The sequence below is a fragment of the Bombina bombina genome, chromosome 2 (assembly GCF_027579735.1).
Source record: "Bombina bombina isolate aBomBom1 chromosome 2, aBomBom1.pri, whole genome shotgun sequence".
Classification (NCBI taxonomy): domain Eukaryota; kingdom Metazoa; phylum Chordata; class Amphibia; order Anura; family Bombinatoridae; genus Bombina; species Bombina bombina.
In genome coordinates, this window is record NC_069500.1 from 1414190646 (window position 1) to 1414215645 (window position 25000).

The following is a 25000-nucleotide window of genomic DNA, read 5'->3' on the forward strand; positions in this document are numbered from 1 at the left end:
ACCTGGATTGGTGTTGATTGATAACACTATGTTTCTGGAAGAAAGTTTGGCAGAGGCGAATGAAAGTGGATCTACCCAGTAAAAGTCTCAAAGTTCAGATTGCACAAGCGAAGGCATTAAGGAACGGGACGAGAAATCTGGGTGAGACAGAAGCCGGAGGCTAAGTCCTGGCTCACTTCATATAGATGCGTCAAGTTTGTGCCTAAAGAAACCGAAACCCGGTCTTTACTGCCTGGAACCTATCCTCACCTGGAAGAGGTTGTATACGTTTTCCTTTATCCTTTATTGCAGTCTTTTGGAAATAGCCTGTTGTCATTATCAAACACTCATGGTTCACATGTGCTGACTTAGGAGGACGCCTTTACCTCGAATCTGTCAGCTGTTTCTTTAATAACAGTACCGTTTGTGGATGAGCTCATATGTTGCTACTTTTGCCAATAAGATATCTACATTATAACCAACATAAGATTTGTGGAACTTTTTGCTTCTTTGGGACATTTTTGTTTCAGCTTCAATCTGATTCCTTATGTTATGTTTTGTTTTAATGATTCATTCTGTGCAACATTGAGAATGTCATTATTATTTCTTTCATGTAATTAGCAAGAGTCCATGAGCTAGTGACGTATGGGATATACATTCCTACCAGGAGGGGCAAAGTTTCCCAAACCTCAAAATGCCTATAAATACACCCCTCACCACACCCACAATTCAGTTTTACAAACTTTGCCTCCGATGGAGGTGATGAAGTAAGTTTGTGCTAGATTCTACGTTGATATGCGCTCCGCAGCAAGTTGGAGCCCGGTTTTCCTCTCAGCGTGCAGTGAATGTCAGAGGGATGTGAGGAGAGTATTGCCTATTTGAATGCAGTGATCTCCTTCTACGGGGTCTATTTCATAGGTTCTCTGTTATCGGTCGTAGAGATTCATCTCTTACCTCCCTTTTCAGATCGACGATATACTCTTATATATACCATTACCTCTGCTGATTCTCGTTTCAGTACTGGTTTGGCTATCTGCTATATGTAGATGAGTGTCCTGGGGTAAGTAAGTCTTATTTTCTGTGACACTCCTAGCTATGGTTGGGCACTTTGTTTATAAAGTTCTAAATATATGTATTCAAACATTTATTTGCCTTGACTCAGAATGTTCAACTTTCCTTATTTTCAGACAATCAGTTTCATATTTGGGATAATGCATTTTAATTTAACATTTTTCTTACCTTAAAATTTGACTTTTTCCCTGTGGGCTGTTAGGCTCGCGGGGGCTGAAAATGCTTCATTTTATTGCGTCATTCTTGGCGCGGACTTTTTTGGCGCAAAAATTCTATTTCCGTTTCCGGCGTCATACGTGTCGCCGGAAGTTGCGTCATTTTTTGACGTTATTTTGCGCCAAAAATGTCGGCGTTCCGGATGTGGCGTCATTTTTGGCGCCAAAAAGCATTTAGGCGCCAAATAATGTGGGCGTCTTATTTGGCGCGAAAAAATATGGGCGTCGCTTTTGTCTCCACATTATTTAAGTCTCATTTTTTATTGCTTCTGGTTGCTAGAAGCTTGTTCTTTGGCATTTTTTCCCATTCCTGAAACTGTCATTTAAGGAATTTGATCAATTTTGCTTTATATATATGTTGTTTTTTCTCTTACATATTGCAAGATGTCTCACGTTGCATCTGAGTCAGAAGATACTACAGGAAAATCGCTGTCAAGTGCTGAATCTACCAAAGCTAAGTGTATCTGCTGTAAACTTTTGGTAGCTATTCCTCCAGCTGTTGTTTGTATTGATTGTCATGACAAACTTGTTAAAGCAGATAATATTTCCTTTAGTAAAGTACCATTGCCTGTTGCAGTTCCTTCAACATCTAAGGTGCAGAATGTTCCTGATAATATAAGAGATTTTGTTTCTGAATCCATAAAGAAGGCTATGTCTGTTATTTCTCCTTCTAGTAAACGTAAAAAATCTTTTAAAACTTCTCTCCCTACAGATGAATTTTTAAATGAACATCATCATTCTGATTCTGATGATTCCTCTGGTTCAGAGGATTCTGTCTCAGAGGTTGATGCTGATAAAACTTCATATTTATTTAAAATGGAATTTATTCGTTCTTTACTTAAAGAAGTACTAATTGCTTTAGAAATAGAGGATTCTGGTCCTCTTGATACTAATTCTAAACGTTTAGATAAGGTATTTAAAGCTCCTGTGGTTATTCCAGAAGTTTTTCCTGTTCCTAATGCTATTTCTGCAGTAATTTCCAAAGAATGGGATAATTTGGGTAATTCATTTACTCCTTCTAAACGTTTTAAGCAATTATATCCTGTGCCGTCTGACAGATTAGAATTTTTGGACAAGATCCCTAAAGTTGATGGGGCTATTTCTACCCTTGCTAAACGTACTACTATTCCTACGTCAGATGGTACTTCGTTTAAGGATCCTCTAGATAGGAAAATTGAATCCTTTCTAAGAAAAGCTTATCTGTGTTCAGGTAATCTTCTTAGACCTGCTATATCTTTGGCTGATGTTGCTGCAGCTTCAACTTTTTGGTTGGAAACTTTAGCGCAACAAGTAACACATCGTGATTCTCATGATATTATTATTCTTCTTCAGCATGCTAATAATTTTATCTGTGATGCCATTTTTGATATTATCAGAGTTGATGTCAGGTTTATGTCTCTAGCTATTTTAGCTAGAAGAGCTTTATGGCTTAAAACTTGGAATGCTGATATGGCTTCTAAATCAACTTTACTTTCCATTTCTTTCCAGGGTAACAAATTATTTGGTTCTCAGTTGGATTCCATTATTTCAACTGTTACTGGTGGGAAAGGAACTTTTTTACCACAGGATAAAAAATCTAAAGGTAAAAACAGGGCTAATAATCGTTTTCGTTCCTTTCGTTTCAACAAAGAACAAAAGCCTGATCCTTCATCCTCAGGAGCAGTTTCAGTTTGGAGACCTTCTCCAGTCTGGAATAAATCCAAGCCAGCTAGAAAGGCAAAGCCTGCTTCTAAGTCCACATGAAGGTGCGGCCCTCATTCCAGCTCAGCTGGTAGGGGGCAGGTTACGTTTTTTCAAGGAAATTTGGATCAATTCTGTTCACAATCTTTGGATTCAGAGCATTGTTTCAGAAGGGTACAGAATTGGTTTCAAGTTGAGACCTCCTGCAAAGAGATTTTTTCTTTCCCGTGTCCCAGTAAATCCAGTAAAAGCTCAAGCATTTCTGAAATGTGTTTCAGATCTAGAGTTGACTGGAGTAATTATGCCAGTTCCAGTTCCGGAACAGGGGATGGGGTTTTATTCAAATCTCTTCATTGTACCAAAGAAGGAGAATTCTTTCAGACCAGTTCTGGATCTAAAAATATTGAATCATTATGTAAGGATACCAACATTCAAGATGGTAACTGTAAGGACTATCTTACCTTTTGTTCAGCAAGGGAATTATATGTCCACAATAGATTTACAGGATGCATATCTGCATATTCCGATTCATCCAGATCATTATCAGTTCCTGAGATTCTCGTTTCTGGACAAGCATTACCAGTTTGTGGCTCTGCCGTTTGGCCTAGCTACAGCTCCAAGAATTTTTACAAAGGTTCTCGGTGCCCTGCTGTCTGTAATCAGAGAACAGGGTATTGTGGTATTTCCTTATTTGGACGATATCTTGGTACTTGCTCAGTCTTTACATTTAGCAGAATCTCATACGAATCGACTTGTGTTGTTTCTTCAAGATCATGGTTGGAGGATCAATTTACCAAAAAGTTCTTTGATTCCTCAGACAAGGGTAACCTTTCTGGGTTTCCAGATGGATTCAGTGTCCATGACTCTGTCTTTAACAGACAAGAGACGTCTAAAGTTGATTGCAGCTTGTCGAAACCTTCAGTCACAATCATTCCCTTCGGTAGCCTTATGCATGGAAATTCTAGGTCTTATGACTGCTGCATCGGACGCGATCCCCTTTGCTCGTTTTCACATGCGACCTCTTCAGCTCTGTATGCTGAAGCAATGGTGCAAGGATTACACGAAGATATCTCAATTAATATCTTTAAAACCGATTGTTCGACACTCTCTAACATGGTGGACAGATCACCATCGTTTAATTCAGGGGGCTTCTTTTGTGCTTCCGACTTGGACTGTAATTTCAACAGATGCAAGTCTCACAGGTTGGGGAGCTGTGTGGGGATCTCTGACGGCACAAGGAGTTTGGGAATCTCAGGAGGTGAGATTACCGATCAATATTTTGGAACTCCGTGCAATTTTCAGAGCTCTTCAGTTTTGGCCTCTTCTGAAGAGAGAATCGTTCATTTGTTTTCAGACAGACAATGTCACAACTGTGGCATACATCAATCATCAAGGAGGGACTCACAGTCCTCTGGCTATGAAAGAAGTATCTCAAATTTTGGTTTGGGCGGAATCCAGCTCCTGTCTAATCTCTGCGGTTCATATCCCAGGTGTAGACAATTGGGAAGCGGATTATCTCAGTCGCCAAACGTTGCATCCGGGCGAATGGTCTCTTCACCCAGAGGTATTTCTTCAGATTGTTCAAATGTGGGAACTTCCAGAAATAGATCTGATGGCGTCCCATCTAAACAAGAAACTTCCCAGGTATCTGTCCAGATCCCGGGATCCTCAGGCGGAGGCAGTGGATGCATTATCACTTCCTTGGAAGTATCATCCTGCCTATATCTTTCCGCCTCTAGTTCTTCTTCCAAGAGTAATCTCCAAGATTCTGAAGGAATGCTCGTTTGTTCTGCTGGTAGCTCCGGCATGGCCTCACAGGTTTTGGTATGCGGATCTTGTCCGGATGGCCTCTTGCCAACCGTGGACTCTTCCGTTAAGACCAGACCTTCTGTCACAAGGTCCTTTTTTCCATCAGGATCTGAAATCCTTAAATTTAAAGGTATGGAGATTGAACGCTTGATTCTTGGTCAAAGAGGTTTCTCTGACTCTGTGATTAATACTATGTTACAGGCTCGTAAATCTGTATTTCGAGAGATATATTATAGAGTCTGGAAGACTTATATTTCTTGGTGTCTTTCTCATCATTTTTCCTGGCATTCTTTTAGAATACCGAGAATTTTACAGTTTCTTCAGGATGGTTTAGATAAGGGTTTGTCCGCAAGTTCTTTGAAACGACAAATCTCTGCTCTTTCTGTTCTTTTTCACAGAAAGATTGCTATTCTTCCTGATATTCATTGTTTTGTACAAGCTTTGGTTCGTATAAAACCTGTCATTAAGTCAATTTCTCCTCCTTGGAGTTTGAATTTGGTTCTGGGAGCTCTTCAAGCTCCTCCGTTTGAACCTATGCATTCATTGGACATTAAATTACTTTCTTGGAAAGTTTTGTTCCTTTTGGCCATCTCTTCTGCCAGAAGAGTTTCTGAATTATCTGCTCTTTCTTGTGAGTCTCCTTTTCTGATTTTTCATCAGGATAAGGCGGTGTTGCGAACTTCTTTTGAATTTTTACCTAAAGTTGTGAATTCCAACAACATTAGTAGAGAAATTGTGGTTCCTTCATTATGTCCTAATTCTAAGGAGAAATCGTTGCATTCTTTGGATGTTGTTAGAGCTTTGAAATATTATGTTGAAGCTACGAAATCTTTTCGTAAGACTTCTAGTCTATTTGTTATCTTTTCCGGTTCTAGAAAAGGCCAGAAAGCTTTTGCCATTTCTTTGGCATCTTGGTTGAAATCTTTAATTCATCTTGCCTATGTTGAGTCGGGTAAAACTCCGCCTCAGAGAATTACAGCTCATTCTACTAGGTCAGTTTCTACTTCCTGGGCGTTTAGGAATGAAGCTTCGGTTGACCAGATCTGCAAAGCAGCAACTTGGTCCTCTTTGCATACTTTTACTAAATTCTACCATTTTGATGTATTTTCTTCTTCTGAAGCAGTTTTTGGTAGAAAAGTACTTCAGGCAGCGGTTTCAGTTTGAATCTTCTGCTTATGTTTATCGTTAAACTTTATTTTGGGTGTGGATTATTTTCAGCAGGAATTGGCTGTCTTTATTTTATCCCTCCCTCTCTAGTGACTCTTGTGTGGAAAGATCCACATCTTGGGTAGTCATTATCCCATACGTCACTAGCTCATGGACTCTTGCTAATTACATGAAAGAAAACATAAATTATGTAAGAACTTACCTGATAAATTCATTTCTTTCATATTAGCAAGAGTCCATGAGGCCCGCCCTGATTTTGTATAAAGCACAATTATTCCAATTCCTTATTTTATATGCTTTCGCACTTTTTTATCACCCCACTTCTTGGCTATTCGTTAAACTGAATTGTGGGTGTGGTGAGGGGTGTATTTATAGGCATTTTGAGGTTTGGGAAACTTTGCCCCTCCTGGTAGGAATGTATATCCCATACGTCACTAGCTCATGGACTCTTGCTAATATGAAAGAAATGAATTTATCAGGTAAGTTCTTACATAAATTATGTTTTTGTACCTTGCACTCATGAGTATAGGTATTTAATCAGGTTTCCACTGCAGTGGCATATTTAGGTTTAGGATAAACATGTATTAATAAATGCGTTACACGTTAATTGGACCACCTGTGTGTGAGCCTCTGTTTTGATACTATGTTTCAGCTTTTTTCTACATATTAGATTTGAGAAGCTATCTCTGGGTGCTGCAATCCCCTACTTTAAATACAGCATCTCGTACAGCTCTGCTGTGTGCAATATATATTTACTTATATAAATATATTTGAACTAATATTAAAATTTTGGGGTCAGCACCAGGACCTGGTCTAGCTAGCGCTATCCAGGTTTATACTATTGCTTCAGGCAGTTTACCTAAAAGTGGAAACATAGGTGCCTGACTAACATATTTCTCTCCCTAACCTTCGATTAATTTATGTATATATATATATATATATATATATATATATATATGTGTGTGTATATATATGTGTGTGTATATATATATGTGTGTATATATATATGTGTGTGTATATATATATATGTGTGTATATATATATGTGTGTATATATATATATATATGTGTGTATATATATATGTGTGTGTATATATATATGTGTGTATATATATATATATGTGTGTGTGTGTATATATATATATATATATATATATGTGTGTATATATATCTATAATAAGATTGATATATCTTTCAGTGTTCTCAGTCACTATTTGTTGACATTATCCGCTAACCTTTGTATCTATGTATCTCTGTTATTTTGTGGCTCATATTATGTCCTACGGTAATCTGTATACACATACATACTGTGGTCTATTTATCCACTTTAGTGGGGCCCCACATGTGCTATGACAATTGCATGCTAGCTTTGTTTCTATAAGGAATAAATATCATGGCTTTTTGAGTTAACCGAGGTGTGTCAGATGTTTTTTGTGTCTGGATACTAATGTTTCAGCCTTTTATCTGCATGTCAGATCAATTAGGAGTATTTTGTGCTGAGTGCTGTATTCCCCTTCTTTGCACATAGTATTCTCATACAGCTCTGCTATATATATATATTTTTCTTCTATAAAAATATACTGAATCTATATATATATATATATATATATATATATATGTGTGTGTGTGTGTGTATATATATGTGTGTGTGTGTGTGTATGTATATATATATATATATATATATTTATATATAACAAATTAGATAGAAAGAGCTCTACCAAATCTAGAGAGCTAAAGCGGATAACAGGCCACACTATCCGCTTTAGCACTCTAGATTTGGTAGAGCTCTTTCTATCTAAATTGTTTCTATCTAAATCACATAGTATTCTCATACAGCTCTGCTATGTATATATATTTTTCTTCTATAAAAATATACTGAATCTATATATATATATATATATATATATATATGTGTGTGTGTATATATATGTGTGTGTGTGTGTATGTATATATATATATATATATATATATATATATAACAAATTAGATAGAAAGAGCTCTACCAAATCTAGAGAGCTAAAGCGGATAACAGGCCGCACTATCTGCTTTAGCTCTCTAGATTTGGTAGAGCTCTTTTTATCTAAATTGTTATATATTCTATTTTTGGATTGCCAGCACATAACTAAAACCATTATATAATCTGAGTGCCCCCTAACCCTAGTAACTATATATATATATATATATATATATATATATATGTGTGTGTGTATATATATATATATATATATATATAATGAAGAAGAAATATCCCACCAGGGGGAAGAAATAGGAGACCCGGAGACTGGAAACTTGATGCAGGTAAGTGTCTTTATTCAGCCAGGTTGCTAAATAGCTGGTGCAGGTTCAGATGAACATCTGACGCGTTTCGCGCATGCGTACATGCGCTTCATCAGAGGCTAGAGAGTCTAGGTGAGTGAGACCCTATATAGGGGCCAGCAGCCAATCAGTAATTATCTTTTTAATTTTCAGTGTAAAGATAGTAAGCAAATGGCAGTGGTGAAAGGGTGTCAGCTCCTATATTGGTCCCACAGACAACACTCATATCTTACAATAAACACAATGACAGATGCTAACAACAAAAGTATTATACATATTTTAAAAAACATTATGCGTTTAAAAGAAAATTATTTTTAAAATTTACTTATAAAATAAAAATATATAAACAACAATGTACAGAATTTTTTTTTTTTTTTTTTTAAAGAAAATATTGTTAGAAATGGGAAAAGTACTGTTACTTGAAATAGAAGAAAAACAAATGTTAAAACATAATAAATAAACAATAATCATTGTGAAAAGTTGTTTGGTAATAGCGTGATAAGGATAATTTATTTATCTAAATTAGAAATGGTTGATGTAGCGGTGATAGGATAGTTTATACTACTGAAAGGACAAATTGTCACATTGGATATCTTAAATCAAATAATAGGCTATAGAACTAGGAGAGGTCATCAGACTGTCATTACCAAGTTAATAACCTTGAAAAAAGAGGCTAGTAAAAGTAGTGTTATACACTATCATTGCAGAGTATCAACATCAACAGAGTATTATTATTATTATCAGGTATTTGTAGAGCGCCAACAGATTCCGCAGCGCCGCTACTGATTGAATATACTATGAGGCAGTGTTAGAAGCTGGAGTGGCCCTACTCAACTGCCTAAAACCTTACACACATAGACAAATACACATCCTAAAACATTGTTCAAATAACTTACATTAGTTATGTTTAAAGGATATGCATAGATATGAATATCAATAAATCATGGAGGAAGAGATAAACTCTAGTAAACCTACTAGAGATCAGATTAGAATAATCTAAGGTTATGTCTTAAACCTATAGATAAACTTAGTACTCCAGGTAATCTAAGGAGAGAAATGAGAGAACATGTGGGGCACCCAAGCTTATTTGTATAATCATGTGATAATTTTTACATCTAGTTTTGGAATGGTTATAACTAGAACATAATGTACAAAGTTATTCAGTAAAAAGATCCACATCCATTCTTTTATTTATTCCCTCTGGGGTCCTAGTATGTAGTTTTACTATCCAAAATATTTCTTTTTAACAAAGGCTTTTTTCTCTGTCACCACCTCGGGGATGTTTTTTTATAATGTCTATGCCTATAAAAGAGAAATATTTGGGACCGATACCATGTAATCTGAAGTGTTTTGCTACAGGAGTTTTTGGTTCTTTCTCATCTAAGACTCTGTCTTTTAGTGGACGGGTCGTAATGCCTACATATTGGCTGGAACAAAATAAACAATTGATCAAATAGATTACATACTGTGAATTACAGTCTATCCTTTCTCTTATAAGAAAAGATGGTTTAGTGATGTTAGAAGAAAAGGTGTTAGATACTGTAATGCAGGTGCATACTTTACAAGGGACATGCCCACATTTAAAGCAGCCTGGTATGTGTGTGTGTATATATATTTATATGTATATATATATATATATATATATGTGTGTGTGTGTGTGTATATATATATATATATGTGTGTGTGTGTGTATATATATATATATATATATATATATATATATTTGTGTGTATATATATATATATATATGTGTGTGTGTGTGTGTGTGTGTATATATATATATATATATATATATATATATATATATATATGTTGACAAGCTTTCGGAAGAGTTCCTTCCTTTATCAAGTCTAAAGCAATACTGACCAATTCAATGGAATTTACAGATTATATTTTAAAACACAGAATAGCTAAGAAGACAGTGCAGGGAGAGGAGGAGGTGTCGTAAAAATCATGAGGGGGCTTAGGTAACAGGCAGACAGTGTCCAGTGTAGGAGAACAGACAGGGGAAATATATAGCTTTACATAGGTCATATACTGACATAAAGTTATATATCAACATTGAATCAATATCTATAAAGATGTGAAATTGTATATACAGGGGGAATACAAAATTTAAAAAAAAAGACAAAAGTGTGGACATAGGCTTACCTGTGTACCTATGTATAAAGAATGGGGAATATACAATGTAATTGACTAAATGAAAGTACATTACAAAAATTTTTGATAATGTGTTAAGAATCCAGAGTCCACATTTAGTCCAGAATTAAACAGGTTGAAGTGCATTATCGAATGAACTTACACAGACACTCAATCAAAAACCACTGTGAAACAAAATACTGCACCCCTGTTGGTCACCATTTCACCCAACCTGACCACTCCATCCAAAACCATCCAAAACCTCAAAATCAAAATTCTCAGAGGCAACTTCAAAAACACCATGGAAAGAAAAACCTTTGAAATGAAAATGATAATGCACTTCAACCTGTTTAATTCTGGACTAAATGTGAACTCTGGATTCTTAACACATTATCAAAAATTTTTGTAATGTACTTTAATTTAGTCAATTACATTGTATATTCCACATTCTTTATACATAGGTACACAGGTAAGCCTATGTCCACACTTTTGTCTTTTTTTTACTTTTGTATTCCCCCTGTATATACAATTTCACATCTTTATAGATATTGATTCAATGTTGATATATAACTTTATGTCAGTATATGCTCTATGTAAAGCAATATATTTCCCCTGTCTGTTCTCCTACACTGGACACTGTCTGCCTGTTACCTAAGCCCCCCTCATGATTTTTACGACACCTCCTCCTCTCCCTGCACTGTCTTTTTAGCTATTCTGTGTTTTAAGATATAATCTGTACATTCTACTGAATTGGTCAGTATTGCTTTAGACTTGATAAAGGAAGGAACTCTTTTGAAAGCTTGTCAACTTATAAATGTATAGTTAGTCCAATAAAAAAAGTATCTTTGCTCAATGCAATACTCTTGTTATTTTGATATATATATGTATATGTATATATATATATATGTGTGTGTGTGTGTGTATATATATATATATATTCATATATATGTGTATGTGTATATATATATATATATATATATATATATATGTATATATGTATGTGTATATATGTGTGTGTATATATATATATATACGGAGTGCAGAATTATTAGGCAAGTTGTATTTTTGATGATTAATTTTATTATTGAACAACAACCATGTTCTCAATGAACCCAAAAAACTCATTAATATCAAAGCTGAATAGTTTTGGAAGTAGTTTTTAGTTTGTTTTTAGTTATAGCTATTTTAGGGGGATATCTGTGTGTGCAGGTGACTATTACTGTGCATAATTATTAGGCAACTTAACAAAAAACAAATATATACCCATTTCAATTATTTATTTTTACTAGTGAAACCAATATAACATCTCAACATTCACAAATATACATTTCTGACATTCAAAAACAAAACAAAAACAAATCAGTGACCAATATAGCCACCTTTCTTTGCAAAGACACTCAAAAGCCTGCCATCCATGGATTCTGTCAGTGTTTTGATCTGTTCACCATCAACATTGCGTGCAGCAGCAACCACAGCCTCCCAGACACTGTTCAGAGAGGTGTACTGTTTTCCCTCCTTGTAAATCTCACATTTGATGATGGACCACAGGTTCTCAATGGGGTTCAGATCAGGTGAACAAGGAGGCCATGTCATTAGATTTTCTTCTTTTATATCCTTTCTTGCCAGCCACGCTGTGGAGTACTTGGACGCGTGTGATGGAGCATTGTCCTGCATGAAAATCATGTTTTTCTTGAAGGATGCAGGCTTCTTCCTGTACAACTGCTTGAAGAAGGTGTCTTCCAGAAACTGGCAGTAGGACTGGGAGTTGAGCTTGACTCCATCCTCAACCCGAAAAGGCCCCACAAGCTCATCTTTGATGATACCAGCCCAAACCAGTACTCCACCTCCACCTTGCTGGCGGGAGTCGGACTGGAGCTCTCTGCCCTTTACCAATCCAGCCACGGCCCATCCATCTGGCCCATCAAGACTTACTCTCATTTCATCAGTCCATAAAACCTTAGAAAATCAGTCTTGAGATATTTCTTGGCCCAGTCTTGACGTTTCAGCTTGTGTGTCTTGTTCAGTGGTGGTCGTCTTTCAGCCTTTCTTACCTTGGCCATGTCTCTGAGTATTGCACACCTTGTGCTTTTGGGCACTCCAGTGATGTTGCAGCTCTGAAATATGGCCAAACTGGTGGCAAGTGGCATCTTGGCAGCTGCACGCTTGACTTTTCTCAGTTCATGGGCAGTTATTGTCATGATTTCGTCCGTTCATTGCCGTGTCGCCGCGGCTCCCGGATCTCCTCTGTGTGACTGACGTCACGTTGCTTAGCAACGTGACGCTTTCTCGACACACCCCTCTGATGACGTTGCCGCTCCTGCCTTTAAACCACGGCGGGAGATCTGAATCGGGGCCCGTTTGTTTGTTTCCCTTGGAGTTTGTGAGTACCTTGTCAAAATCTGTTTTTCCTGATACCGACTTCTGCCTGCCTGACCAAGCCTTTTGCCTTAACCCTTTTGCTGATATTTGGATACCGACTTCTGCCTGCCTGACCAAGCCTTTTGCCTTAACCCTTTTGCTGATATTTGGATACCGACTTCTGCCTGTCTGACCAAGCCTTTTGCCTTAACCCTTTGCTGATATTTGGATACCGACTTCTGCCTGCCTGACCTTGCTTTTGCCTTATTCCACAATCATTTCTTTGATTAATAAAACCTGCTTAAAGGGACATTTTCTTTTACAAACTGCAAAGGAGAACTTTGACTTTCTGTTTTGTTATAAACCTGCTTAAAGGGACATTTTCTTTTGCAAACTGCAAAGGAGAACTTTGACTTTCTGTTTTGTTATAAACCTGCTTAAAGGGACATTTTCTTTTACAAACTGCAAAGGAGAACTTTGACTTTCTGTTTTGTTATAACCTGCTTAAAGGGACATTTACTTTTTCAAAGCTGCAAAAAGGAACTTTGTTTCAAGCCTGCTAATGAGGACCTTTTTTCTAAGCTGCAAATAAGAGCATTTCCTTTATATTCTTTGACCTGCTTAAAGGGACGTTTTTTCCTTTGTGGTTTCCCAGCATTCTGGAGCAACTATTATTTTTTGTAATCTTTCTCATCTGTTTCCTGAGTGGGTCACGTCCTGGATATTTCTCAGTGTGCTAGCGTGTGCTTTCTATTCACGCTAGCAGTTGGGTTGCATCCCGGACTGATTCCAAAGCGGCTGACATTACAAACGGGCCATAAAAATGGACCCCACTGAATTATCCATGGCCGTGGCTCACCAGGGACAGCTTTTGGGATCTCATGCCACTCACTTGCAGTCTCTGGACACTAAACTTGATCAAATAACTGCTCTATTACAAAATTTGGTTGCTACCGCACCTCCCAATCCTAATCCCAATCCTAATCCTATTGAGGCATTACCTCCTTCGATTCCTAACAATCAGTCTCAGGTACAACTAAGTCCCAGGATACCTCTTCCGGATAAATATGATGGGAATCCTGAAGAATGTAGAGGCTTTCTGAATCAATGCCGTCTTCATTTCCGAAATAGCCCTACTCTTTTTGCTACTCCCTCTTCTAGAATCACATTTCTTATTTCCTTAATGAAAGGAAAAGCCTTGGCTTGGGTATCACCTTTGCTAGAAAAGAATGATCCTATACTTTTGGATGTTGATACATTTCTATCTATAAGAAACAAAGCAAGCGGTGCTTACCCCCTGGCAGTATGATGGGCTACTTTCTTCAGCGATCCTGTTCAGCGTGTCTTCAGCGTGTGCACCATTCGCATTCCTACGGATGCCGATAGGAGCCAGATCCAGACGTCTCGGTCCAATGACGTCAGCAAAATTGAAACATACAATGAGGAGACCGGCTAACCATCCGCCACAAATCCAAAGGCACAGTGAGTAAGATGCAACAAAAGCAGGTTTATTATCATAGGTACAGAAAGTGCTTTTAAAAACAAAAAGGGCATGCAGAAAAAAGCACCATACGGAATGCTCCGTAGGTTACAGTGCAGTAACAACAAACATACGCGTTTCGTGAGGGGCTGCCTCACTTGTTCACTGCTTAAAAATGTGTACTGGTCTGTAAGCCTAAATAGGGAGGTATCATGTTAATTAGACAGGTGTGTTACATTGAATACTTTAGGTGTAATATGTAAACTAATTTTTAACCCCTCATATACATAGGCTGCAATAGACAGTGTCAGTACAGGACAGCAATGTTGTATAATTGTTTTCAGTAAGAAATATATATAAATGCAATTTATAATAAAACAGTTATACTTGTAAACTTATTTTGTGCATCAAAAATATAAAATTCTTACCACAAAAACAGTATGTTAAACAACAAAATAAGACAATAAATGAAAAAAGACAATAAAAGAATAATCAAAGAAATGAATGAAAGAAGTCTCATTATATACAATGTCAGGATGTAGTATACTATACAAACAAATTAACGTCTGACTCAATATTTAAACCAGAGGGTGTCCTGGTGTTCATATTAAAGATCCACCTGACCTCCTTCTTGCTTAACTGGTATTCCCTGTCCCCCCCTCTCTTGGAGAAGGGGACATGGTCTATTGCCTGAAAAAATGCTAGGGAAGAATCCCCCTGATGGTCAAATTTAAAATGTGAGGCCACTGAGGTGAAAATATCTGGGTCATTTATATCTCTGATATGCTCCAATACTCTGTCCCTCAACCTTCTTTTAGTTTTTCCTAAGTATTGGACCTGGCAGCCTTTACATGTCATGAGATACACTATGTGTGTTGAATTACAATTAAGATTGTACCTAATAGTATATTGTTTCCCTGTGTTATATGAATGAAAAGAATGCCCTTCCGTAATATGGTCACAGGTGATACATCTAGTGCCTCTACATTTAAAACAGCCTGATCTAGAGGGTAACCAAATACTTCTTTTAGTTTCAGGTAAAAAAGAAGGGGATACATAATTTTGAATGCTCTTTGCCTTTCTGGACACAAATTTCACACCACTGGAGATCACTTTCTCCAGAACAGGATCAGTTTGCAAAATAGGAAGACTTTCTTCTACAATGTCACAGATCTTTCTGTATTCCAAACTGTATGGAGTACTGAAGACCACCTTATTGGGTAAATTAGGAATGCTAGAAGATAATTTACTTTCCTTCTTATATTGCAAAAGGGACTCACGTGGCATGTTGTCTACAACTTGTCTAGTTTTTAACAATAATTGGTTATTGTATCCCCTGTGTTGGAGTCTACTACATAGATCCTCACTCTGCTTTTTATATAGGGTCTCACTAGAGCAAATTCTCTTTGCCCTAATAAATTGGCCCTTAGGGATAGCTTTGAGTACATGTTGAGGATGACAAGATCTATAGTTAAGAATGGTATTACCACTAGTCGGTTTTCTATGTAAATCTGTCACAATTGACCCATTATCGACTGATACTTCGATATCCAAGAACTCAATCTTTATTGTACTCTGACATCCAACAAAACTCAGGTTAATATCATTGCAATTTAAATACTCCATGAATTTAGATGCAGACTCCTCATCTCCATCCCACACCAAAAGCAGGTCATCAATATAGCGTCCAAAATAAATTATGTGTTCCCTGAAGGGGTTACTAGCCGCATAAACATGGAGCAGCTCCCACCATCCCATATAGAGATTGGCATAGGAGGGGGCGAATTTCGCCCCCATAGCTGTTCCACGTTTCTGCAGATAGTAAGACCCCTCAAACAAAAAATAATTATGAGTTAATAAAAACTCCAAAGTCCAAATTATGAACTGTTTAAGATCCTCTGAAAAACCAGACATTCTGTCCAAAATATTTGAAATTGATGTAAGACCTGCCTGGTGTGGGATGGAGGTGTAAAGTGAAGCCACATCCACTGTAATAAATCTATAAGTAGGTTTCCAATTAATAGTTTGTAGGGCATTAAGCACTTGTGTGGAGTCCCTAATATAACTTGTTAGTTGGGCCACTAGGGGTTGTAGAAAGGAATCTATCAACTCAGAAGTGGGCTCCAAGAGGGAGCCCACTCCGGAGATGATGGGCCTACCAGGAGGATGTGTTGCATTTTTATGCAGTTTAGGGAGAAAATAAAAAATAGGTACATTGGGATTTTTAATAAGGAACTGTTCAAGTTTTCTTTCCGCTATAACTCCTATAGATTTACCCTGATGTAAAATTCTTTCAAGTTTCAATCTAAATTTTGCTGTTGGATTAGAATCCAATTTACAGTATACCTCAGTATCCCTCAACTGACGCTTTGCCTCAAACAGATAATATTCCCTGTCCATGACGACCACATTGCCGCCTTTGTCTGATAATTTTATCACAATGGTATCATTATCTTGCAAAGATTTTAATGCTTTATATTGATTACCGTTCAAATTGTTCTTATTTTTGCTTTTATTGTTAGGAGGGGAATTATTTCTTTGATCATTTTCTATCCTTTGTGCAAGGGACTTCAATTTATTTTCAATTGTTCTCTGAAATACATCGATATTTTTGCCCCTTGCATGCACAGGATAGAAAGAGCTTTTGCTGACTCCAGCCAATTCAGGACATCTAACTTGCTGTGAGAGACCTAAATTCTCGCCTTCTTGTATAAGGCCCACTAATTCATTAATAGTGCAATGGTCAGTAAAGTCTAAAACAGTGTTAGATGTAGTTAGTTGATTAGTTGTTTCTTCCTGCCTGTCTCCCTCACTCTCAAATTCATTATCTACAAAAAAGTGTTTTTTTAATACCAATTTTCTTACAAAACTATTTATATCCAGTATAGTATCAAAAAGGTTGAAGTGTGTGGTGGGGGAAAAATTTAAACCCATACTCAAAACTTCTAGTTCTGAGTCATTTAATTGATACTGTGAGAGATTTACCACATTTTTCAGATGTACTTTCTGATTTGGGTCCGATTGGTCCTCATGTGGTATCTCTTTAATTTCTTTTCTTTTTCTACCCCTACTACCTCTCCTTGTTTTTTTCTTTTTTGTTTTGCTCCCTGAGCCTGCTCGTTTTTTGAAGGCTCTAAGGGGTCTGTAGGTATATCCAGGACCGAGGCAGTACCTATCTGATCTATCCCTTCCTCATTAGAATCAATATCAGTTGTATCAACCTCATATTCAGTTTCTTGAAACCTCACATGTTTTTTAGCCTTGTTATCATTTTTCTTACTAAACAAAAAGGACTTTCTATCATTAGAGTTTCTAAATGTTGTCTGAGTCCATCTATACACTCTATTTGCTTCATAGTCCCTTTTGTCACGAGATAGCTTAGTTTTTTTAAAGTCCCAAAGTTCTTTTGAGAATTTTAACATATTGGCCTCAAACTTCATGTCGTATTCCTTAAATACAGGATCTGCTTACAATAGTTGTAAATCAGTTTGTGTAGCTTTAATTAGGTTAATTATTTCCAACCTTTCTTGCTTCTTAAATTCCACAAGCAGATCAATTAAGGCAAAGGAGCAGTCGTTAAGGATTTTGTTCCATTTAGAGATAAAGACAGGATCATTTACTAAAAAAGATGGAAATTTTTTGATCCTTAAACCCCTTGGAATTCGTTGGTATTTTTTATATAACAGGAAAGTCTTTATATCCAAGTCCAGTTTTATGTCTTTTCTACGTAATTCATCGATATGAAAAAATAAACTGTCAATGGTGTTTTCATTGTCACTAGTAATACTTTCCACATCCTGATCATAAGAATAAAGAGACGCTTCTAAATCTCGCAAAACAAAGCTATCCTGCACTTCTGTCATAATCTGCTGCCCACAAAAAACCAAAAACACAAGCACTGTACCTTGTAGAAAAAACCTTTTCCAAGTCCTGTTAATTCAGTATAGCCAATAAATAGGGAATGTATCTTCAGCACCGCACAGTAACCAACACCGGGATCGCACTGTAAATATAAGCCCAGGCTTCTAGAATGGCCTATGTATACTGCCCGCTGAGCTACCGCTAATGGACACAATGTATGCAATAAGAAACAAAGCAAGCGGTGCTTACCCCCTGGCAGTATGATGGGCTACTTTCTTCAGCGATCCTGTTCAGCGTGTCTTCAGCGTGTGCACCATTCGCATTCCTACGGATGCCGATAGGAGCCAGATCCAGACGTCTCGGTCCAATGACGTCAGCAAAATTGAAACATACAATGAGGAGACCGGCTAACCATCCGCCACAAATCCAAAGGCACAGTGAATAAGATGCAACAAAAGCAGGTTTATTATCATAGGTACAGAAAGTGCTTTTAAAAACAAAAAGGGCATGCAGAAAAAAGCACCATACGGAATGCTCCGTAGGTTACAGTGCAGTAACAACAAACATACGCGTTTCGTGAGGGGCTGCCTCACTTGTTCACTGCTTAAAAATGTGTACTGGTCTGTAAGCCTAAATAGGGAGGTATCATGTTAATTAGACAGGTGTGTTACATTGAATACTTTAGGTGTAATATGTAAACTAATTTTTAACCCCTCATATACATAGGCTGCAATAGACAGTGTCAGTACAGGACAGCAATGTTGTATAATTGTTTTCAGTAAGAAATATATATAAATGCAATTTATAATAAAACAGTTATACTTGTAAGCTTATTTTGTGCATCAAAAATATAAAATTCTTACCACAAAAACAGTATGTTAAACAACAAAATAAGACAATAAATGAAAAAAGACAATAAAAGAATAATCAAAGAAATGAATGAAAGAAGTCTCATTATATACAATGTCAGGATGTAGTATACTATACAAACAAATTAACGTCTGACTCAATATTTAAAACAGAGGGTGTCCTGGTGTTCATATTAAAGATCCACCTGACCTCCTTCTTGCTTAACTGGTATTCCCTGTCCCCCCCTCTCTTGGAGAAGGGGACATGGTCTATTGCCTGAAAAAATGCTAGGGAAGAATCCCCCTGATGGTCAAATTTAAAATGTGAGGCCACTGAGGTGAAAATATCTGGGTCATTTATATCTCTGATATGCTCCAATACTCTGTCCCTCAACCTTCTTTTAGTTTTTCCTAAGTATTGGACCTGGCAGCCTTTACATGTCATGAGATACACTATGTGTGTTGAATTACAATTAAGATTGTACCTAATAGTATATTGTTTCCCTGTGTTATATGATTGAAAAGAATGCCCTTCCGTAATATGGTCACAGGTGATACATCTAGTGCCTCTACATTTAAAACAGCCTGATCTAGAGGGTAACCAAATACTTCTTTTAGTTTCAGGTAAAAAAGAAGGGGATACATAATTTTGAATGCTCTTTGCCTTTCTGGACACAAATTTCACACCACTGGAGATCACTTTCTCCAGAACAGGATCAGTTTGCAAAATAGGAAGACTTTCTTCTACAATGTCACAGATCTTTCTGTATTCCAAACTGTATGGAGTACTGAAGACCACCTTATTGGGTAAATTAGGAATGCTAGAAGATAATTTACTTTCCTTCTTATATTGCAAAAGGGACTCACGTGGCATGTTGTCTACAACTTGTCTAGTTTTTAACAATAATTGGTTATTGTATCCCCTGTGTTGGAGTCTACTACATAGATCCTCGCTCTGCTTTTTATATAGGGTCTCACTAGAGCAAATTCTCTTTGCCCTAATAAATTGGCCCTTAGGGATAGCTTTGAGTACATGTTGAGGATGACAAGATCTATAGTTAAGAATGGTATTACCACTAGTCGGTTTTCTATGTAAATCTGTCACAATTGACCCATTATCGACTGATACTTCGATATCCAAGAACTCAATCTTTATTGTACTCTGACATCCAACAAAACTCAGGTTAAGATCATTGCAATTTAAATACTCCATGAATTTAGATGCAGACTCCTCATCTCCATCCCACACCAAAAGCAGGTCATCAATATAGCGTCCAAAATAAATTATGTGTTCCCTGAAGGGGTTACTATCCGCATAAACATGGAGCAGCTCCCACCATCCCATATAGAGATTGGCATAGGAGGGGGCGAATTTCGCCCCCATAGCTGTTCCACGTTTCTGCAGATAGTAAGACCCCTCAAACAAAAAATAATTATGAGTTAATAAAAACTCCAAAGTCCAAATTATGAACTGTTTAAGATCCTCTGAAAAACCAGACATTCTGTCCAAAATATTTGAAATTGATGTAAGACCTGCCTGGTGTGGGATGGAGGTGTAAAGTGAAGCCACATCCACTGTAATAAATCTATAAGTAGGTTTCCAATTAATAGTTTGTAGGGCATTAAGCACTTGTGTGGAGTCCCTAATATAACTTGTTAGTTGGGCCACTAGGGGTTGTAGAAAGGAATCTATCAACTCAGAAGTGGGCTCCAAGAGGGAGCCTTCTCCGGAGATGATGGGCCTACCAGGAGGATGTGTTGCATTTTTATGCAGTTTAGGGAGAAAATAAAAAATAGGTACATTGGGATTTTTAATAAGGAACTGTTCAAGTTTTCTTTCCGCTATAACTCCTATAGATTTACCCTGATGTAAAATTCTTTCAAGTTTCAATCTAAATTTTGCTGTTGGATTAGAATCCAATTTACAGTATACCTCAGTATCCCTCAACTGACGCTTTGCCTCAAACAGATAATATTCCCTGTCCATGACGACCACATTGCCGCCTTTGTCTGATAATTTTATCACAATGGTATCATTATCTTGCAAAGATTTTAATGCTTTATATTGATTACCGTTCAAATTGTTCTTATTTTTGCTTTTATTGTTAGGAGGGGAATTATTTCTTTGATCATTTTCTATCCTTTGTGCAAGGGACTTCAATTTATTTTCAATTGTTCTCTGAAATACATCGATATTTTTGCCCCTTGCAAAAATACTGCACTGTAACCTACGGAGCATTCCGTATGGTGCTTTTTTCTGCATGCCCTTTTTGTTTTTAAAAGCACTTTCTGTACCTATGATAATAAACCTGCTTTTGTTGCATCTTACTCACTGTGCCTTTGGATTTGTGGCGGATGGTTAGCCGGTCTCCTCATTGTATGTTACATTTCTATCTATGTTCTCAAATGTATTCGATAAACCTGGAAGGTCATCCGCTGCTGAAGCCACTCTCCTGGATTTACGTCAAGGTAATCAACCAGTCTCTCAATACGCTATTGAGTTCCGCACCCTTGCCTCTGAAACCACTTGGAATCAGGGAGCACTCAGAGCCGCTTTCCGTAAAGGGCTTTCTGAGCGTCTCAAGGATGAATTGGTGCATCGTGAACTTCCAGAGTCCTTAGAAGCCTTAATAAATCTCTGTATCAGTCTCGACGCCAGGTTTCGTGAACGCCAACAAGAAAAGGATAGAACACAGAGGTCTTCAACTCGAACTCCTTTTCGTTTGGCTCCTCGTTTTTCTAATCCAGTCACTCCAGTCTCTCCTACTACTGATCAGGCTGAACCCATGGAAGTGGGAAGTATAAAATTAACTGAGACTGAACGATTGAGAAGACGGACTCTTGGCTTATGTCTGTACTGTGGCCTTAAAGGGCATTTATTAAGGGATTGTCCTACTAGGCCAGTAAAAGCCAGGGCTTAACTCTAGTCCAGGGAACTGAGTTAAGCCAAAACAGTTGCCATTCCCTATACAAGAAACTCTTTGTTCCAGTAACCCTTCTAATTGGACATAAGAAGATTTATACCCAAGCTCTAATTGATTCTGGTGCTGGAGGAGTGTTCATTGACTCTTCATTCGTCTCTACTCACTCTATACCCTTACTAAAGAAGGAGTATTCCATTTCAGTCTCTACGGTCAGTGGAGATCCTTTGGGTTCTGGATATATTCAGTTTTCTACTCAACCCTTACTCCTCACCGTAGGAATACTTCATTCCGAGACAATTTGTTTTGATGTCATCCCCACTCCACAATTTCCTATTATCTTGGGATTACCCTGGCTCCAAATTCACAATCCCATTTTTTCTTGGACTTTCGGTGAACTCACTTCCTGGGGATCTACATGCCAGACTAAATGTCTTCAAAAGATTATCAAGTTACCACTCACTATTGCTCTCACAGTTGAAACCCCGGACTCCTTACCTATGCCTTATCATGACTTTGTGGATGTTTTCTCCAAAAAAGAAGCTGAACGTCTTCCTCCTCACCGCCCTTTTGATTGTCCCATTGATCTCCTTCCCGGGGCTGCCTATCCTCGAGGCAAGACATATCCACTTTCTAAACCAGAAAACATGGCTTTGGAAGAATATATTAAAGACAATCTGGCTAGAGGATTTATTCGACCCTCCTCTTCCCCTGTAGGGGCTGGTTTCTTTTTTGTAGGAAAAAAGGATGGCGGATTAAGACCCTGTATTGATTATCGAGGATTAAATCAGATTACCATCAAGAACAGTTATCCTCTACCCCTTATTCCTGAACTTTTTACTTATCTTCAGGGAGCCACCATATTCACCAAACTCGACCTACGTGGTGCATACAATCTGATCCGTATACGCAAAGGAGATGAGTGGAAGACTGCCTTTAACACTCGATTTGGGCATTATGAATATTTGGTCATGCCCTTCGGGCTATGCAATGCTCCGGCGGTTTTTCAACATTTTGTAAACGAGATCTTTCGTGATTTTTTGAATGTTTTTGTCATCATATACCTTGACGACATCTTAATTTTTTCTCAGAATCACCAAGATCATGTGCACCACGTCAAGAAAGTACTTCAACGTTTAAGAGAATTCCATCTGTTTGCTAAATTGGAGAAATGTTCTTTCCATCAAAAATCCATACCCTTTCTGGGTTATGTAATATCGGCATCTGGATTTGAAATGGACCCTACTAAACTTTCTGCCATTTTGGATTGGCCTAGACCTGATTCTTTGAAGGCTTTACAACGTTTTCTAGGCTTCGCCAACTACTACAGGAAGTTCATCAAGAATTTTGCTACTATTACTTCTCCTCTTACTGCTCTCACTAGAAAAGGACAAAACTGTAAAAGATGGCCTCCTGAGGCTATAGAAGCTTTTGAGTCTCTCAAAGAAGCTTTTTCCTCTGCACCTATTCTCCGTCATCCAAATCCTGAGTTTCAATTTATCCTGGAAGTTGATGCTTCCTCTGTTGCTGCTGGAGCTGTTCTGTCTCAACGAATACCAGAGACTGGAAAGATTCATCCAGTTGCTTTCTTCTCTAAAAAATTCACTCCTTCTGAATTTAACTATGACGTAGGGAATAAAGAGTTGCTTGCCATCAAAATGGCATTGGATGAATGGAGACATTGGCTGGAAGGTACTTCTTTGCCATTTACTATACTCACTGATCATAAGAACCTTCTGTATCTCCAAACAGCCAAACGATTGAATTCCAGGCAAGCACGCTGGTCATTATTCTTCTCCCGGTTTCACTATAATTTGTCTTACATACCTGGTTCAAAAAATATTAAAGCAGACGCCCTTTCCAGACAATTTCAAGATTCCCCAGTTCCTGAGTCTGGTACCATTCTCCAACCTCATGAAGTCATAGCCCAGTTAACAACTTCCTGGTTACAAGAATTACAGTCTGCTCAAGGGAATCTTCCTTTGTCCTGTAAACCTCCCGATGGTTTACTCTTTGTTCCTGAACGCCTTCGTTCCAAGATTTTATTTTGGGCTCATGATAGTCCTCTTTCTGGACATCCTGGCATCAGTATTACCACTCGAAACCTCAAACAACATGTCTGGTGGCCTACTCTCTCTCAAGATGTGAAGGATTACGTCTCAGTATGCACACAATGTGCCATGAACAAAACTCCACGCCAACTTCCTTCAGGATTGCTCCAACCATTGCCTATACCTCACCAGCCTTGGACTCATGTATCCATGGACTTCATTACCGACCTTCCCTTGTCCGCTGGAAACAATACTATCTGGGTGGTGGTCGACAGGTTCACTAAGACTGCCCATTTTGTACCCTTACCAGGATTACCATCTGCCAAAAGACTCTCTGAACTTTTTATTTTACATATTGTAAGAATCCATGGATTTCCTCTAGATATTGTTTCAGATAGAGGGGTACAGTTTGTTTCTCGATTTTGGAGGTCACTTTGTAAACATTTTGGAACTACTATATCTCTCTCTACTTCTCACCACCCACAATCGAATGGCCAGACTGAAAGAGTAAACCAGTGTCTTGAAACATATCTTAGACATTATGTGGATCATTATCACTCTAACTGGACTTCTTACCTTCCTTTGGCTGAATTGGCTCATAGTGCCCGGTACAATTCCTCCCTTCAGACTTCTCCTTTTCATGCAGCTTACGGATATCAGCCCAGAACATTTCCTTTGCATACTTCCTCCACAGTGAATCCTGCTTCTGATCTTACAGCCCGAAGATTAACTCGACATTGGCAGAAAATACATCGTATTCTTTCTGTAACTTCTAGACGTTACAAGTTCTTTTCAGACCTTCGACGGAAGAAAGCTCCCAAATATCGCCCTGGTGATAAAGTTTGGATTTCCTCTCGATTTCTTCGCTTGAAACAACCTTCTAACAAATTGGGACCACGATACGTGGGTCCTTTCCGAATACTGGGTCAGGTGTGTTCTACTGCTTATCGGGTGGCTTTACCCAAGACTCTCAAAGTCCATCCGGTATTCCATGTTTCTCTTTTAAAACCTGTGATGAGTAACAGGTATTCTAAGCCTTTTTCTAAACCTCCACCGTTATTTGTGCATGGACACCCTGAGTTTGAGATCAGCCATATTCTAGATTC